Source organism: Podarcis filfolensis (genome assembly GCF_964270895.1).
Source record: "Podarcis filfolensis genome assembly, chromosome: 1".
In the NCBI taxonomy this organism is placed as follows: domain Eukaryota; kingdom Metazoa; phylum Chordata; class Lepidosauria; order Squamata; family Lacertidae; genus Podarcis; species Podarcis filfolensis.
Window position 1 is genome coordinate 68909841 of NC_139604.1, and position 20229 is coordinate 68930069.

Consider the following 20229-nt stretch of genomic DNA (forward strand, 5'->3'; position numbering starts at 1 on the left):
CTACCTATCTCATCTCCCACAAAATGGAAGCATTTTGAAAGGGAAAAAAAGAATAAATCCCAACTTTGTATGCTATGTTTTAAAGGCAACATTTTGATTTTTAAAAATAAATAAATGTCGAATTGTACTATATGAACATAGGTACAGTGGTACCTTGGGTTACATGCGCTTCAGGTTACAGACTCCGCTAACCCAGAAATAGTGCTTCAGGTTAAGAACTTTGCTTCAGGATAGGAACAGAAGTCGGGCTGCGGCGGCTGCGGCAGCGGGAGGCCCCATTAGCTAAAGTGGTGCTTCAGGTTAAGAACAGTTTCAGGTTAAGAGCAGACCTCTGGAACGAATTAAGTACTTAACCTGAGGTACTACTGTATTCCTGACAGAAAATTGCAATATCTTATCCTTTATAAAGTGACAATACATATTCAGTATAGATTAAAATTATTGGTGACGTTCTCCTAACCATAGTTACACAATGATCCAAAACTTGTGCAATATTAGATGAATTCACTGCTCATGTGACTCAAGAAGACATGAATCTAAATGTCTAACACATACCGGTAAATTGCAGTTGCGAAACAGATTTCCATTTTGTAACACAGTGCAGAGTGTCTTGTAGAAAACTTGTTCAGGTTCTAGAGTGTAAGGATGTTAAATACACTAGAATGTCCATGCAAAGAGTAGAAATAAGATATTCCTCTAGGGTTTTGTATAACTCAGTAGCTAAAGATACGTCTATGATATCTCAAAAGCTGTTCGTTTAAAGGAGCATTGATGGTCTAGGATGGCTGGTGGCTCCTAGCTAGAGCTTGCACCCTACTTGCTGGTATGGTCCTGCCTGCCAGCTTCCCATAAGCATCTGGTTGGTCACTGCATTGTTGGAGTAGATGGGCCTTTTGGCCTGATCTAGAAGGGCTTCTATTATGCTTTTATGTTAACTAGAGAGAAATGTAGTCATCAAAGAAATAGAAATATGATATTTTGCAGTTGGCCAGCAAGAAGCTGAGGGCACCCTGTTTGCTTCTGGGGATTTTGCTTTAAATGTTAGCATTGGTTGTCTGATGGACTATGTGTTCTCCTATGTTCTGTTTGTAAACATCATAAGTCAGGACTCTTCCCGTCACAAGAAAAGTATCTTTTAAGAAGTTCTCTCTCAAAATTTACCACCATTTGGAGTAGTGTGGTATGCTATACAAAATATTTGTTGTTCACTTGCCTTGCCACCTCTTTCTTCTTTACTCCTTTAGGGGAAAGAGGTAATGTACTCCCACAGGATTCATGTAAATGTCACGAGCACACTATCAAGCAACATGAAGGTTACATTACTTGCCCCTTGCTCCTTGGAATATGGTTTGCTGCATATGTTTAGATATCATTCTATTAGCTCCTGGATAAGTAGAAATAAAGCACTTTTCATATGACTCAGCAATGGTGGGTGAACACCTACACCATCAAAATCTCTATACAACCTCCATTTGATATGCTTCCCTTACAAAATTTACCTACTTTACACACTCTGCTTTAAACAGTCCAGAAGTAGCCTAGATACAGAAATATAAGGTAAAGAGGAGGTTGAGAGGAGATATGATAGCCACCTTGAAAAACTAAAGAGCTGTCACAGGGAAGATGGAGCAAGCTTGTTTCTCCTGCTCCAGAGGCTGGTACCCAAACCAATGGATTCAAGTTACAAGAAAGGAGATTCCAACTAAACATCAGGAAGAACTTTATGACAGTAAGAGCTGTTTGACAGTGGAATAGACACCAGTGAGAGGTGGTGGCCTCTCCTTTCTCGAAGGATTTTAAACAGAGGCTGGATGGCCATCTGTCATGTATTATCTAGTTGAGATTCCTGCATTTCAAGGAGTTGGACTAGATAACCCTTGGGGTACCTTCCAACTCTACAATTCTATGAGTCTATGAGATTTTCAAAATTTTAATGGCTGGAACAGACTTTAAGATAGTTTTCAGATGATATTGTTGGCCTAAAGCTATATAAGCACTGATGTGTGTGTGTGTGTGTGTTTAACTTGAATGCCACCCTTCATCTGAAGATCACAGAGTGGTTCACAACAGAAAAATACAAAAGGAGAACACAACATACATGACGAAACAAAAACAAACCAATAATTCCCCCCTGCCCTAACACATTTAAAAGGCCATAGAAAGTTAATCAGCCAAAGGCTTGGTTATAAAGAAATGTTTTCACCTGGTGCCTAAAGACATGTAATGAAGGCGCCAGGCGAGCCTTCCTAGGGAAAGCATTCCACAAACGGGGAGCCACTACAGAAAAGGCCTGTTCTTGTGTTGCCACCCTCCAGACCTCTCGTGGAGGAGGCATACAAAGAAGGGCCTCACGGCATTGATGCCCTGTTAAATTGTGCAATAAATATTTCCATGTGATGGATCAGCTTCTCCCAAAGAGAAAAGTTCCGCTACATAAACATAAAATAAGGCACCTCCTAGTATAGTTCCTGCTATAGCCAGCATTGCTTCAACTACTGATCCAGGGAGGGAAGTCACTATCCTCCCAATTTAAGTGCCTCTGCCAGTTGATTCTTTGGGGAGGAACTTCATCTGCCTGTCCTGTGCCCTACTACTTCTCTGCTGACACAGAGAGGGTTGAAAACTCTGAAACTGGCAATCAGTTTGCCAGTTTCGCTTTGCCTTTACATGGAAGACGCCTCCTTGTAAAGGCAGAGTGGCAAACCGTGCTTCACCCCGCCCCCAAAGTGATGTTATCTGCTCAGCTTGAGACATATATTTTAAAGCAAACTGACATTTTTCTTCACCTTCATTGCTGCAGTGTAGGCCTTCAAGGAAATTTTGCCTTGAAGCTATAGCACAGGCACCCCCAAACTCGGCCCTCCAGATGTTTTGGGACTACAACTCCCATCATCCGTAGCTAACAGGACCAGTGGTCAGGGATGATGGGAATTGTAGTCCCAAAACATCTGGAGGGCTGAGTTTGGGGATGCCTGCTATAGCAGGACTCACTGCAGCATATCCATGGGGCTACGTTCTAGAACTGCAATGGTTGAGAGCTGTCCAGGTAATGGAAATGTGTGGGGTTACATACTATATAACCAAACATTCTTAAGTCCCAGAACAGGTGAAATTAGTAATACTGTTCCTAGCATCTTAGATTTGGGTTGGGGAAGGTAGGGCAATCACACTACAGCTGTGACAAAAGTTCAACTATAGAGGTACCTCGGGTTAAGTACTTAATTCGTTCCGGAGGTCCGTTCTTAACCTGAAACTGTTCTTAAACTGAAGCACCACTTTAACTAATGGGGCCTCCTGCTGCTGCCGCGCCACCAGAGCACGATTTCTGTTCTCATCCTGGAGCAAAGTTCTTAACCCGAGGTACTATTTCTGGGTTAGTGGAGTTTGTAACCTGAAGCGTATGTAACCTGAAGCGTATGTAACCTGAGGTACCACTGTATTGCTACAAGCAAGCACTCAGAATAGTAAGCACCTGGGCAGAGGTGAAACAGAAATGCAGTAAGAATAGGTAAGTAGTACCCATATTGGAGAAAAGAGCTAGTGTGGAAATACCCTTAGTACAATAACCAGACCAAGAGCAAGATCATCCACATTTTACAATGAAGGCTCTAATACTAAACACATTTACTAGGAAGTAAACCTGAGCACAATGAGACTTGACACTATTAACAAGCTTAGGCTTGCACAGCAGATCACATAATATTCTAAAGACTGACTCATGCCATCTATGGCTGGAAAAAACATGATGCTGTATGCCAGGAGATCTTCCGTTTCTATCATAGTTCCTAAAATGTGGCTGACGTGACAGACTGGATCCCACCCACCCCTTAAAGTCAAAGTGAATTACTTTCTAAAAGCCAGCATCTAATTCCAAATACATGACACACTGCTGAAGAATGGAAAATAGGACTCTGGCAAAACCATAAAACCTTAGCAATATCATAGAAATCCTATACAGTATGCATGAGAAACTGTATATGGGAGAGTTGGCAGCATTCAGGTGAACTTGATTATTAAAGTCTGCACCACCAATGTGCACCATGAAAGCAGACATCCCATCAATGTGGTCCTTCACTGACGCAAGAGTAGGACGCTAAGGGAAGAGCTATGTAGGCCTTAGTAAAGATTTCAGAAAAGTTTTAGGTTTTATTAGGCATGTTGAACCTGTAAATATTCGGATGTTGGTTACTCTAACCCCTGTCAGCCACAGCATAGCCGGTAGTCAGGGATTTGTAGTTCAATAACATCTGGAGGACCACAAGTTCCTCATCTCTTATGGAGCACATGGGAAAGGGTACCTGTGTGGAATAAAACTAAAAAGAAAAGGCCCCAGTGCTCACAATGAAACACTCTGTATTGTAGCTCAATATTGTTGCATGCCACCTCAGTCTCCAAGTGGTGTGAAATTCCAAGGGTTCCAGGCGCTTATTGAGAGTTTATGTTTCCTTTTGGGAATGAGGAACAGTGGAGATGGTGGTGTCTTTCTGCACCCAACTTCTAACTCATAATGCTTTTCCTGGCCTCTCTACTCGAGCTTTATCTGTTGAGGGAGGGGCCTGCACCCATTTGCCATCTCACACCGAACCTACTTTGGAGCAAAACACTCTTACTAGGAGCTTGAAAACCTTGTGAGTTGATTAGATTTTAAGGAAGTCAAGAACTAGCTTGAAGAAATAGAGCAATTTAATAATAATAAAAATTCTCTCCACATCTATAAAACACTTCTTGAACAATTCAACACAGATGTGGAGAGAAAGGGGGACGGACCAAGAAGTGTTTTATTCCAAAACAAACTAAACTGCTATAAAGAGTATTGCATCAGTGAGCACCAGAACCTGATCTCTTTTATGTTTTGTTCATTTGAGATACTGTACTTGTTTCCTGATTTTTTTTGGCCGACATATGTGGTATACCACCAACAGACAGATGTGGCTTGAGCATGCTAAACAGCTGGAGATAAGTCAATAAGACAAAAAGACAAAAAAAGTCATTAACAATATCTATGAATATAATGACAATGTTGAATGACGTGCAGCAAGTACAGACAACTCTATGGATCAAATCTGAACTCCTGTCCCACAAATTGCTAGTACTGTACAGAGTACATCCCCTCATACTATAAATGTGAAGGAAAATAAACTTGCATGAATGATAACAGGAATGGGGGGTATAGTGTGGCAGACAAATTATATTGTCCTGGGTATTACTACAGTGGTACCTCAGGTTACATACGCTTCAGGTTACATACGCTTCAGGTTACAGACTCCGCTAACCCAAAAATATTACCTCGGGTTAAGTACTTTGCTTCAGGATGAGAACAGAAATTGTGCTCCGGTGGCGCGGCAGCAGCAGGAGGCCCCATTAGCTAAAGTGGTGCTTCAGGTTAAGTACGGACCTCCGGAACGAATTAAGTACTTAACCTGAGGTATCAGATTTCTGTGAATAGGACTCACAATACCTTGCCAAAGTATTGGAATTGCCTGAGGAGTATTAATAGCCTAGGATATTTGACAGATGTGTCTCCACTGGAGCCAGTTGTTACACAATGGGTGCCATTTCTTCATTCATTTTTTATATACAGGACCACTCTGGATTGTTCAAACTAGGAACAAAACTTAATCAGACAAGGTGGTAGGGGGCATATCTTCGCCCTCTACGGAAGATGCAGCCTAGGCCTGTGAGTGAAGAGAAATAATTGAAACTACAGCTTGAGTTTGGAGAAAGAGGCAAGCTTTTGGGGAGCTGCCTCTTTCCAAGAAACTGATGTGGTGGTGCAGTTGATTTGTTTAAGCTGTACCTCCACCCCTGCTCTAGCTGCCTGTTTGTAAAGAAAGTCAAAACTACAAAATGCCAGAAACCTTCCGCAACCTCCTTCCAGTGGAAGCTGAACCCGGGTAAGCATTGCACCTCTGAAATGTCTCACTGCGCAGATGTGTGGAGAATGCAACAACATTGATTTTTGGCTGTTATTCTTACATAGTTTATTTATAGAATTTGTGTCATTGATTGATTGATTGTAAGCTTTCTTGATCACGTTATTTTATGTGAAGGCCAGGGTAATGTTTTCCTACATAATATATGAAGAAGAACAATGTGGGGCGGATAGCAGTGTGCTCTCAAAAGGCAAGGGTTTTTGCCCTGCCCCTTCCTTCAAAGGAGTGTATCAAAAGATCTAGTTGCTGATCAGAGACATAAAGGTTTCTATAGAAACTGATGAAGCTGAGGAATTCCACAAAATATCCCACAAGACAAAACAAAAGTGTGTGTGTGTGGGGAGGATAGAGCAGGAAAAGGGGGCGGGTCAGAGTCTCCTAGACACAGGGCATTAAGAATGCTTTTACCGGGCTGACATTTAGTGGGATGTGGGTTCTGGTCTTTCTCTCTACTACAGCAGACTTTAGTTTTTAGGCAATATAGTGACAATAAAAATAGCATCCAATGTGTTTGTCGGCTTGGGAAGTACAATCTCCGCACAAACCTAATCCTCCTAGTGACACTTACTCCTAAATAAATGCATAGCGAGCAGAAATGACTGCAGCAACCTACTAGTCACCTATCTGCAAGATGCAAAACATAGCAGATTATTTATGCATATAATCAAGCAAGCCAGTTACTTAACATTCCCAAGTACTTGCACAGTGAGAAGCTGCCTGAATGACTCAGCAGGATATTTTAAACCATCAAGATTTTCCCCACCTTCCATAATGTTTATCATTACTTTTAAAGACTAAATGAGCAAACATTTCCTTTTGAAATCCAAAGTTCTCAATGTTTCTACTAACTTTCTGTCACCTGCTGTACCCCTCCCGACACCTATAAAAAATAGGACAGCTAAGCTAGCATTAACTCCTTGTTTACCATGACCCAGAGCCCCACATGCAACTACAGTACTGTATTCACAGGCAGCTACAGTAGGACTGACAACTTTTTTTCTGGCTTTGCTTTGGTGCTTTTAACAATGGTCCACCAGGCAGAAATCCACTAGGTGAAATTTTAATTAACAATGAGTTGGTATGCTGGGAAAAGTTTCTCCTGCTGATTTCTTCCTGTTCAATATAGTTTGTTAAGGGTGTTGGGAATTATAGCTCTATGAGGGGCAAACTACAGTTGCCAGGATTTTTCGGGGGAAACCATGAAAGGCATACTGTACACATGTTTTAAATGTATGGTGTGCATGCAAAAGCAAGGCCAAAGAAAAATAATTGGCAGTCTGAAATGTTGATTGCTTATTTGCATCCTAACAATCAGTACTGTTATTGACATTAAAATACGTTGTCTCAGGAGAGTTTATGTTTAAGTGGATATTCAACAGGGCTCTCTTGGTATCTTTTAGTGAGGCTGATTTCCGGAGCCTGTGAAGTAATTACAGTGGTACCTCAGGTTACATACGCTTCAGGTTACAGACTCTGCTAACCCAGAAATAGTGCTTCAGGTTAAGAACTTTGCTTCAGGATGAGAACAGAAATCGTGCAGCGGCAGCAGGAGGCCCCATTAGCTAAAGTGGTGCTTCAGGTTAAGAACAGTTTCAGGTTAAGTACGGACCTCCGGAACGAAGTAAGTTCTTAACCCGAAGTACCACTGTATAAGTATGGTCTTTCAGGCAAGAGAGCCTGACTTGCAAGCAGACTTCAAGCCCTGGCAACTTTTCATTTAGATGTTAAGCACTGACTCTCTGTGAAATCAATAAGGTCTGGTCAATTAGTATAAATGGTTTCTAAATGGACGTTTGTGAGGTTGGCTAATAAATCGGATCTAAGCACTTCGAAAGGACTAGTTTGTGCAGTGATCCTACATTGTCCACAAAAGTATCTGGTTGACCACATGTTCCCCCTTTTGGAGCAATAATTTCAAAAGCATTTATGTATTTTGGGGACAAAGGAAGGTGCCCAAGGCAGGGTGTCCCAAACTTGGGTCTCCAGCTGTTTTTGGATTACAATTCCCATCACACCTGACCACTGGTCCTGCTAGTTAGGGATGACGGGACTTGTAGTCCAAAAACAGCTGGAGTGGGAAACCCAAGTTTGGGAAACCCTGGCCCAAGGAGATAGTGAACAGAGTCCTTCTCCTTGCATTACGTAGGTGATAGGGAATCTGTTGCAGCCAATCCATTTCTGAAGGGATAACGTGTCCTCTGATACAGAATCATAGAATTGTAGAGTTGGATGCTGTAAGGCTTCTGATGTTACCCAAGTGGAGTGGAGCGCAGGTGTACTGCAGCAGTTCCCAAGCAACTGGTGAAGAGGAGCTCTAATGCTTATAGTTTCTGATGGCTCTGGTACATTTCAGAACCTGTCACAAAATGTTGTTACAGATGGCAATGTTACTGCACACCTCTGCATCTGATTTATTGACAAAATGCTCCCAACCACTTTGCAGGATGATTCAGTTGATAAAGCTATGACAGGGTGAAAGAACTCACCCCAGAGTGGCTTGGTTGTCTGTTTGGGCCCAGAGAACATTCTCTGGAGTTGGACTAGCAGGCTACCAATCATGACTTGGGGAATCGTTAGAGCAGAAGACATGTAAGATCAACAAGATCACCTGGGGAAATTTTACTTGTAGCACCACACCCTACAGGATTACAGGGTGGTTACCTGAGAACAAACACTCAGTTGGTTAGAGAGTGGTGCTGATAACGCCACCGTTGCAGATTGGATCCCCTTATGGGGCAGTTGCATATTCCTGCATTTGCAGGGGGTTGGACTAAATGATCCTCAGGGTCCATTCCAACTCTACAAGTCTATGATTCTATTATTTTCTGCCATTGGCCCTGTGGAGTGCCCTTCCCTTTGTCATACTCGAGACATCGTCTACTAGTTGCTTCAGACATCTTGTGAAGACATGTTTTCTTTGTGCAAGCTTTCCCTGACTCATAAGATTGGACCCAGTTATTACTGAATTCCTGTTTTAACCTTCTACTGGGCTGGATTCAGCTAACCCAGAGCGCGAACAAAAGCCAGTGCAAGGACTCCTGCTAGCACAATGGAGCTTCCCCCCCTCTCCTGCCTCCAAATCCACTGTGGGAGTTGGGGTTGGGAGAACCCCTAGAACAGCACACAGTGGGAGGAGAGGGGAGATTGTTTCATCTGGCAAACAGAAATCCTTGCTCTGACAGAACGACCATATTAGCTGAATTCCACCCTCTGTTTTCATAATGCAGTTTTACTGTTTTTATTATAGTGCTTCTTTGTTTTTTATGTCATTTTTGTAAATTGCTTAGGGATTAAAAAAATATTTTAAGTGGTTTAGAAACTTTTGATAATCTCTCTCTCACACACTGTAATGTTTTCAATATTCAACTTCCACCCCTACCCCCAATAAAGCATTTTACTTATATCTCCCCCAACATTTTTACCCCTAAACTGCAGCAGAGGGCAATCCTGATTTGGGGTGTAGTGAATAGGGAAGGAATATTTAACAATTTTCTCTCACACCATTGTCCCAATGAAAATTGTCCCCCCTCCAACCACTGGGGCTAAAGAAAGTGGAACTACCGGTACCCAGTTGGCTACTGAGCAGTCTGGAAGCAGAGTTGTTACTTCTCTTCCAGCTTAAAGCAGAAAAGCAATGGTTAGTACTGCTAAGTCATCCACTCCTGGAAACACTCAAACCTAAAATCTCTTGGCTGAGAGCTCACATGAGGATCTAATCTATTCCCTGATATAAATAGTCCCGTGTATAATAAACAGATCTAAACAGAGAACACTCTCTTCCTTTGGGGCTTTGCTTATAACATGTATTGAATTAGTCTGACTTGCTGATTGATTTCATTAAAGTAATCAAATACAGCATGTCTCCAACAACAAATGCACAGAAATTCTGTGGACCTGATTAGTTAAAACTAAGATTGCTTCTAGATGGGTGTTGATTGTGGGATTGGTGTTCCTCAACAACCTAAATGTTTTGCACTGTCCACACAACATTGTCATTGTGAAAATGTAAGCCTCCCCACCTTTGCAATTTTAATCCCAAATGGACGTTTTTGCAATAGCCCAACAACCAATTTTATTCCCAATTCTATTTAATATCTATATGAAGCTGCTGGGAGTGGTCATTAGGTGTTTGTGGGCAAGATGCCTCCTATGTGCTTGATCATCAGAACTTTGTAACGCCTGAAGAGGGCTCTTGTAACATGTAGCTCAGCACAGCACATCATGGGATGGACTTGCATTGTGATAGTCTGAGGTGTATTTTGGTTTTTTTATAAAGGATGTTTCAATATTCATATTTTGATAAAAATGCTAGGGTAGCATAAGAAGAAGAGGTGACAGCACTCCATGCCAGTGAGTATTGTCACAATAAACCCACTGACAATCATTTCACCCCTGCTGCCTTCAGCCAAGGATGTAAGGTGGGGTGGAGCAATGTGCTGTGTGATGATGCCATGTCATATGTTGCCTTGAAATTAGACAGTATGAAGAAGAGGAGGAAAGGAGACACAGTGGCAGCAGCTCTGCATCTCTCATAATGCCTGTTTCTGCCTTTTAAATGTTTGTTTTACAAAATACATTTGGCTTCCTTTGCTTCCTATTTAAGGAGCTTCGCAATCATGCCATACTATATTTGTCAGCACTGTGCTTTTCCGTTCTGTCTTGGAATTGGTTACCTAGATACATAATGTGTTTCCGTTCTTTAAACATTTAAGCAAGCACGTAATCTGATTTGATAGATTCCCCCTGAAACAGAATACGTAACAATAATAAAAAGGGGAGAAATTAAGCTAAGTGCTGTCATAAAACAGTGACCCAGCTTGATTATTGGAGAGAGACAGAGAGATATGGAAGAAAAAAACCCAAGCTGCCAGCTAATGGCAAGATTAGTAAACTTTATAGGTGCTGTTTTCCTGCAGGCCAAATACCAAAGCAGCAAACATCTTACTAGGCTAGATCCTTTGGCAGCTACACAACAGGAAGGGGACAATTGCCCCTGAAAGAAGGAAAGAAGAACTAATGCAATTAGATTTTATTTGGCAGTTAGATTTTACTTTGTATGCTAAAGGAGTTCTTTGTCAATGTGTTCCAGTTCCTCAATTCAAAAGGACATTCAGATATGTTGTTAGAATAATAAAGGATATGATGGACTCCCCATTTATAGATCATTGCAGCTGGTTACTGTTTTTAATTGTCTTTCTGGGTTCTGAACTGCTATGTGTGTAATATACTAGGTCTCAATTGTTTAGGAATATTGTCCTCCATACTGCTTTTCGTAGGTCCTGTATTGGGGGTGGCTGCTGCTGTTTATTATTCTTTACTTATTTGTAAGAATATTTATAAACCACCAACTCCTTAAGAAAAGTAATGGTGGTGTACAATAAAATAATTCAATCATCATAAAACTGTAAGGTAAAAACAACAACATAACAAATGACCAACAAATCAAATTCATTTTCTAAAAATGCTTGATAAAGCAAAATTGTTCTCGGCAAGCAATAAAATGTCAGAATTGTAGCTGCCTGTCTGCTTTCAACAGGAGCAGTGTTCCAGATTACCGGAGGTCCGTTCTTAACCTGAAACCGTTCTTAACCTGAGGTACCACTTTAGCTAATGGGGCCTTCTGCTGCCGCCGCCGCGCAATTTCTGTTCTCATTCTGAGGTAAAGTTCTTAACCCGAGGTACTACTTCCCGATTAGCAGAGTCTGTAACCCAAAGTGTTTGTAACCCGAGGTACCACTGTACCTCTATCTTAGCAGGCTTAGTTCCTGTGGAAACGAAATGAGTATGAGAGAACTTTGAGGCAGTCAGGAAGGGCTTCTTCAAATGGTTGTTGTGATCTTGCTGTTGTATAAAGGACAAGGTGGCAGGGAAGCCAACAGGATTCCAAGGGCCGGTACACTGAGTGTGGAATGAGCCCCCTGCATCCTCATCCAGCCCCCATCTGTTGACAATAACTGGTGCTTATGTGCATGTAGTAACTTATCCTGGCCTACCTCGCAGGGCTGTTGCAAATATAAAAAGGGAGAGGAGTGGAAAATGTCCACAGCCTTGATCTCCTGGGTTGAAAAACAATACAGTCGTACCTCAGAAGTTGTTCCAGAAGTCCATTCGACTTCCAAAACGTTTGGAAACCAACGTGCAGGTCCAATCAGAAGCCGCAGAAGCCCTGTCAGATATTCGACTTCCAAAAATAGTTCGCAAACCTGAACACTCATTTCCGGTTTTCAATCATTCGGGAGCTGAGGTACGACTGTATATACATATATGTCACACAGCACATATTTAAACTATGAAACACACTCTCACTGGATGCAGTGATATCCATAGCTGTCAACTTTTCCCTTTTCTTGAGAGGAATCCTATTCGGAATAAGGGAATTTCCCTTAAAAAATGGGAAACGTTGACAGCTATAGTGATATCCACCAACTTGGATGGCTGTAAAAGAGGGACTAAATATAATGTTATGAGTTTGTGGGGGAGTGGGGTGGGCTGTATGCCAAGACCCTTGTAATGTCTGGGTCTCCTTGTAATTCCTGGAATAGCCAAGCTAGCTTCCTGGTGAGGTAACAGCATAGGTAATGGGCCATTAAGGGGAACAAAGGAAGTGGCTCTGGGCTAGATGACAAATGGATGCGGTCCCCTCCCTCAATTGGCTGGTAGTTAAAATGACAAAGGCGATAGCTGAGAGTTCAGTGATGTGAGCTAGAAGCTAGAAGAAAAAGCTGCAGACTGGGAAGCCAGAGAAAGCCTGAGGGATGTTTGATTTCTATTAGTATCCAAGGCTGTGGCTATGGGGAAAGCAATGCCCTCCCTCTTTGGATGTTAATGCTGTGAGCCCCTCCATCATAGGCTCAGGTTGTTTGTATGTGTATATAAACCATATATCATAAAGACACCACGGTCTCTTCTGCGCCTCATTTCCAAAAGGAAACACGAAACCCTGGGTAAGTGCCTGAAACCCCTGGAATCTCACACCGTTTGGAGATTGGGCTGGCCTGCTACAATGAGATCTATCCATTGTCACAATGTTATTTTGATGGGAGTACACCATGTTGTAGAACGTTTATAGTAAAAGAAATAAAATCTGGAACTAAAAGAATTCAGAATAGGGATGCACATATCACTTTGTGTGCTGGATATATATTGGGCACAAAAATGTTAGTTGAAACCTTGGATAACTTTGATTCAATAATGTAAAGTGTTAGGACAAAATGAATAAATTACAACAGATCATAGAATTGTAGAATTGGAATGGAACACAAGGGTCATCTAGTCCAACTGCCTGCAATGCAGAAATCTTTTGCCCACTGTGGGGCTTGAACAACCCTGAGCTTAAGGGTCTTGTGCTCTACTGACTGAGCAAAGATGCAAGCCTGTACTTTGCTTAGAGTAGTACAGACATGTTTCCTGCCAGTCTGAATATGGACAGAATTCACAACAGAAATTTAATGTGAACTCCACAAATATGACTATTATATAGGTCTTACATTCATGTTGGAAACCGATTAACAGAAAGCCAGTTTAAACTTACATAGGGAAACACCAGGAAACAAAGCACCTGATAAATATCTGTTCCGGAAGTGTAACAATTCAGACTGTAACTAGGAATGTTCATATATCTCAGGTGTTGTTGGACTTCCCTATCAGTCCAACCCAGCATCGCCAACAATCAGGGATGATGGGAGTTGTAGTCCAACACCCACCCACCCCTCCTGTAAATACAAATCTAGTGAGACATCTAGCCTCCATGATGACCTACTTTCTTAAGCACATTATTTCATTATTATTGTTACTACATGAGGAAGCATTCAAACATGTGATCACAGTTTCAGTCTTCTGAATAGTACAGTTTAGCTGCAGGAGATGCATGCTGATCCTGTATCTTGCCTTTGACTAACAAGAAATAATAGCACACAGCTGTGCAGGAACGCTCCTCACCTCCTGTAGAATGCTTTAGCTCCAAATCAGAAACACAGCAGTATTCCTCCAGGAGGGGGAAAGGGATTCTAGGGCATTGCACCACACTGTGCCTAAACACCATTGTTTGGATGACATAGATAGTGCTGTTCTTGCCAGCGCTGAATAGTAAATAGCAGCTGAGCTCAAGGTGCATGGGACAATTAGTGTCTGGGTGAACTGAATGAGTGCCTCAGATCCCCTGAAAATGCCCCCATGCAGACATATTATGTAGAATTCAGCTGTGCCCCCTAGTGTTCAAGTTCAGCTTAGACAAAACAAATCAATCCCTGATGCTCGGCTGCGCTCACATCTGTTTCAAAGGTGTTGGGGTAGACCAAGCAGTAATGAAAACATTGTTGGCAGTGTGTTTTGGTCTGTGGGATTATTTTAGGCATGCTGTGCTGTTAATGCGTACAGTAGCTGCACTCTTAAACCTCTCTTTTCAGTTTACATTGTGCTGAGGTTTTTTGCATCACTGATCCAATCTGAAGGAATTGGCAAAAAACCTCCAGCTGTTTTCTGCAGAGTGAAAATTCGGCATTAACTCAAAATGGCAAGTTATGTGCATTATACCTATTAAGGAGTTTAAGTTGTAGATGCTGCTGCAAAATAAGGGGTGTCTATTTTCTGCCTAGGCCACTGTCTGTGCATATAATTGCAGGATGGGGGATAGTAGTGTCACTTGTGCAGAGGTTACAGCCATACAGTCTCTCCTAAACATCAAAGGAAATGTTCTCTGTGCTGGAACGGCAGAACTAACTTCAATAAACATTTTCAATCAAAACTTAGAGCAGACAGAGGCTGCAACGCATGATGTATATAGGCAACATCAAGGGCAGATAATACCCTGATCCAAAACAGGAGGATCTGATTAATTAAGATAGTGATATAATTATGACTTAAGAATTTTTTAATTGTTCAGACAGATGCAAGCAGGACAAACTGTAGCACAGTTTTCATTAAAAACTCTAGTTTGTCTTCTTCTTTTCATTAGTCTCTGCAATGTGACAGAAAGGTCTCTTTCAAATGGAAGTAATGTGAACTGCGTGTGGATTGTTGAGTCTGAATGAGATGAAGCTCTTGCAGAAGTTTAGCATCATATAACACAACAAAAATAACGGAAATAAACCACCAACTTCCAGCTCCCCAAATATAGTAAGGTAAAGGGACCCCTGACCATTAGGTCCAGTCGTGGCTGACTCTGGGGTTGTGGCGCTCATCTCGCTTTACTGGCTGAGGGAGCTGGTGTACAGCTTCTGGGTCATGTAAATCAATCAAACGTGCAGTCAGCTTAACCTGGGAAAATGTACATGTACAAAGTGCATGCATCCAGGGACCCTTGAACAGGCAGGCTTCTAAGTCACACACGCCCTATGTAGGCTCTTTTCCAAGCACGTGCTCTGTGTGTGTGGAGCCAGAGGGTGCTAGTAATAGAGATCCTACTTTCTGCTCTATACATATTCAAAAATGGTGTGAAGAGTATTTTAAGATGAGTTGTTGTGGGGAGAGGCAGAGGTGGAGTTGCTGAATGCTCTACAGAAGTTGTAGAATAAGATAAGAGATGCAGAGAGAAAAAGGAAGACTTGCAGGCTCTTGTATGTTCACATTAGTGGCTTAAAACCCAGTGAAGTTGTTCCCTCTTTGTTGCATCTGAAGCCACATTTGAACAGTGTTGTTCACACAAGAGTTGGGGGCGGGAATGTCTACACCTAATGTGTATTATATTTTCGGGTTTCCTTGTCCCTGCAGTGCCCCTAGAACTCCTATCCATTAAGCTGTCATCTGTATATGTGCAGTGGTTGTCTCAAAAGCATGTACAGTGGTACCTCAGGTTAAGTACTTAATTCGTTCCAGAGGTCTGTTCTTAACCTGAAACTGTTCTTAACCTGAAGCACCACTTTAGCTAATGGGGCCTCCTGCTGCCGCCGTGCCACCGGAGCCCGATTTCTGTTCTCATCCTGAAGCAAAGTTCTTAACCTGAAGCACTATTTCTGGGTTGGCGGAGTCTGTAACCTGAAGCGTATGTAACCAGAAGAGTATGTAACCTGAGGTACCAATGTATTTGTGTACCAGTTGCTGGCAATCAAGTGAGAAGAAAACTGTTGTGCTCAGATCCTGCTTGTGAACTTCCCTTAGCCATCAAGTTATCTAGTTGGCCACCGTGAGAACAGGATGCTGGGCTAAGCGAGCCTTTTATCTGATCCAGTATGGCTTTTATGTTCTTAAATCTCTATACAGAATGCCATATCTTCTTTCTTTCTTAGTAGCCAGTGGTATTTTGTACTAAATACTCTTTCTGTTCATCAGCATATTTGGAACTCTACAGCAAGTGGAGGGGCTATAGCTCAGTGGTAGAGGATCTGCCTTGCTTGAAGAAGTTCCCAGGTTCAAATCCCTGGCCTCTCCAGGTAGGGCTGGGAGAGACTCTTGCCTGGAACCCTGGAGAGCTGGTGACGGTCACTATAGACAATATTGAGCATGATGAACCAATAGTCTGACTCAGTATAAGGCAGCTTCCTAAATGGTTCTGTGCTCCTGTGCTCTTCATTCATCAGGCCTTTTAGCCTAAACATTTTCAGTCTAACTACTGCCTGATCCCTTTGCAACAACAGGTTTAACAAGGTTGTTTGTACTACTCTTAAGTTTCAGTTTGGAAACATTAATTAATTCCCTGCAGTTCTTTGCAGGCTTATCAACTCCCGGTCTGACTTCTTGTATCTTTCCATTTCCATGTTTGTATGTGTATTCAGCTGCAGTTAAGAATGGTTGTATCTTTGTTGAATATTATACTTTAGGAATGCAGGATTCCTTGAGCTGGGGCCCGGAAATGAATTGGAAAAAGAAGGCAAGGGTGATTTATTTATTTTTTTACAGTAAAATTGATTTCCCATCAGCAAATGTAAGGCCTTTAATAGAAATCCTACTCTTTGGCTGAAATTAGTTTTTTACAAAGGTTATTTTAAGATGCAATGGTGAAAAATGTCTGCTGTATGTAGTAAAATCTGAAGTCATAATGTGTAGTGTAAGGATCAGAGTCTGGGAGGTCCACTCAGCTATGAATTCACTGGCTGACCTTGGGTTAGCCTCCTTCTCTCAGCCTCATCTACCTCTCAGGGTTGTTGTAAGGATGAAATAGAAACCATGTGTGCAATCTTGAGCTGCTTGCAGGAAAGGCAGGATATACAGTGGTACCTCGGGTTACAGATGCTTCAGGTTACAGACGCTTCAGGTTACAGACTCCGCTAACCCAGAAATAGTACCTCGGGTTAAGAACTTTACCTCAGGATGAGAACAGAAATTGCGTGGTGGCGCCGTGATGCCCCATTAGCTAAAGTGGTGCTTCAGGTTAAGAACAGTTTCAAGTTAAGAATGGACCTCCAGAACGAATTACGGTAAGTTCTTAACCCGAGGTACCACTGTATATGTTTAAAATATTATTATTTCCATATGTTGACCACTTACTATCTGAAAGCTCTCAAAGCAGTTTACAATAAATACATATGCATGCTCGCGCGCACACACTTCAATAAAACCATGTTAAATGATTCACATAACAATATACACTGGTACCTTGGTTTAAGAACAGCTTCATTTATGGATTAAGAACGCTGGATTAAGAATGCTGCAAACCTGGTTTGTGAACTTTGCCTTGGAAGCAGAACACGTTCCGCTTCCTGTTGAGTGTGTTCCATTTGTAAATTGAGTCCCCTGCTGCTATTAGAAAGCATGCCTTGGTTAAAGAACACTTTGGTTTAAGAACAGACTTCCGGAACGGATTAAGTTTGTAAATCAAGGTACCACTGTATATAAACAATAAAGTCAGAGAGCAGTACAAGGCAGTAAAATATAAAATTCCAATAAACACAACATAGATGCATTCACTCAGCCAATTTCACTCACCATCCATTTCACACAGCCACTATAACTATTCACAACCTCAAACATTACCTCTATCAACCATGCATACATGAACCACTCACACTAAGCAATATTACAACCCACATACAAAGGGTCACTGCCCTTATACACATATGCAATACATTGCTATCCTAATATCTGAAGCACTAGGGAGTCATAGTTTCCCACCCACCCACTGGACAATCTCCTCTCTTACCTGAGCAGAGTCCAGATCTATACCAGAGCTGGCTGTCACCCTGGAGGGCATAGAACTACGTCCATCCTCTCACTGCCAACTCCATAATAACAACACACACACATCTTCCAATGCAAGCTAGTAAGGCATGGTGCTCCTTTCGCCTCAGCTGAGCATTACCTAAGTAGAGTGTTGCTCTGACTATTTCTGAGAGGGTGGATTTTGTAGGATGCCAGTTTCAGCGGGTGCTAGCGTCAAACGCACAGAAGGGCCATTTGGACACCCCCCCCGCATTAGTAACGTAATATGATTGGTTTAACATGTTCAGAACAATTAACACAGATTATGTGAGTAAAGTAAATAAAGTCTCTAAACTTCAACAAACTTTTTTTAATCTAAAAATGGTTTTTAAAAAATAAACAATATGTTATTTTTATTGCAAATAGAAATAAACAACATTGGCTCACATTAGCAATGAGCATAATACATCAACTCTACTTTAAACATATCTATTAATATAGGCAGCCTGTCTGTCCCAAAAGATATCCAAATGAGGTTGACAATTACATCCAAATATAGAAAAGGCATATATGTTAATTTTACATCAGGAAATGGGAGGGAGGAAATAACTATAAACAAGGATTTGAAGATACTGTAATATAAGTTAGCTGAAATCCTAAAGCTACTTTCCTGGGAGTAAGTTCTATTGAATTCAATTGGACTTACTTCTGAGTAGATGTGGTTAGAATTGCACCATTAGTCCCTGACTGGGATGAAGTAGGCCTGGACATTTTAGAAGATTTGCACTTTAAGATGCCTTCATGAAGACTGACTTGATTTGTCACCTTGCTCCTCTGTGCTGACACTGATGTCATGCCAGAGGCACTATTGCTAGATACATCTATCTTGCTTGCACAGGGTGGGGGCTCACTTGGTTACTTTGTGTTCGCTGATAGAATAGTTTGTCTTGATGTTGTTTCTCACCATTTGCACCATCTTGCCCTGAAGACCTGCTGCTTTCTGCTCAAAAAGATTAATGTATGCAGCAGAATCCTCCAATTGCAAAAAGAATTCTTTAACAGCAAGGAATACTTTCTAAAGGGAAACAGTATTGTCTATACAGTACTGACTGGAAGAGGCTCTCCAGAGTCTGAGAGAGGACTCTTCCCCAGGCCTACCAGGAACTGGACCTGGGAACCTCATGCAAATCAGTTGCTGTACCAAAGAGCTACGGCCGGCCGTTCCTCAGGACTGACCCAGAAAGCCCTCATGTGCATGTATGTTTCTCCATAGAATTATGATAAGGCATAGTTTATAAAAACTATTTTTCCTTTCTTTCCTTTCTCATACATCCAGACTTTGTTGTTTTCTGAATAACAATGAAGGCCACAAAATTAACAGTACCGTAATATAAATGTCCACGTGACTTACTCCAAGTGTCTGTAGGATTGCAGCCTAAGCTACTCACATAAAAATTGTAGGAGGATCCTTTAAGTCAGGACATAGTTTTTCCTTTATGACTAACATCTAAATTCGGAGCCTTAGCAATACAGGGCTGGCACTTAATGTGCTATTTATATTTTTATAAGCAAGCTCAACCACTCTGATAAGTCCTCTCTTGCAGCCCTTAGGTATTTACTTGTTTTCTAATGGTGGAGCGTGGAGAGATTTTGTGAAGGATGGTTGATTTAATTTTTTGATTATACGCTATTCTGCCACTTGGTGTCCTCCTAACCTAACCTAAACTTTCAAAGTGTCAATTTGATCAAATCTAAGCAACATGCGCACAATACTTTCCTGTAATAATTTTTTAACCACTTTCATTAGATTTGTGTTTTTGTGTATGGTGTGAGAGCCACTTCCCCATAGTGCAATTCCATCCCACTATGAAATGTGTGGGTAAAGGAACCACTTGGTTGGGCTGATTGCATGAGTATTTTGTACCAGATTTCCAGTCCACTGGGGGAGGGGGGACTGTCTGTTTTGTTCTCTCTGTGTACTTCAAATATATTTCAGGTTGCATAGGGCTGTCCTATGGGGAACACAGGCCCATCTAGCCCAGAATCCTGTTCTCACGGTAGGCAACCAGATGCCCAGAGGAAGTGCCACCCCCCCATCTCTCTGAATCCTATTGCTGTCCTATTGACTTCATTGGAATCTCAACAACCATGGAAATGCAGCTAGGGTGTAATAGAGTTTTAAAAAATGATTAAATGAAGGGTCTGGCATAACTGCTGTGAGAAG

At 41.7% G+C, this 20229-nt stretch overlaps 1 protein-coding gene and 1 long non-coding RNA gene across 3 annotated transcripts in view; one reads left to right on the forward strand and one right to left on the reverse strand.

Moving 5' to 3' along the window:
- EIF4G2 (eukaryotic translation initiation factor 4 gamma 2) overlaps positions 1-20229 on the reverse strand; it is a 46866-nt gene that overhangs the window by 15354 nt on the left and 11283 nt on the right. The window lies entirely within an intron of this gene.
- The window catches only part of LOC310756493, a 100843-nt gene continuing 85138 nt past the window's right edge, over positions 4525-20229 (forward strand). For both annotated transcript variants that reach the window (XR_014544905.1, XR_014544906.1), the window contains exon 1: positions 4525-4628. This is a non-coding gene — a long non-coding RNA (uncharacterized lncRNA). The remainder of the gene's footprint in view (positions 4629-20229) is intronic.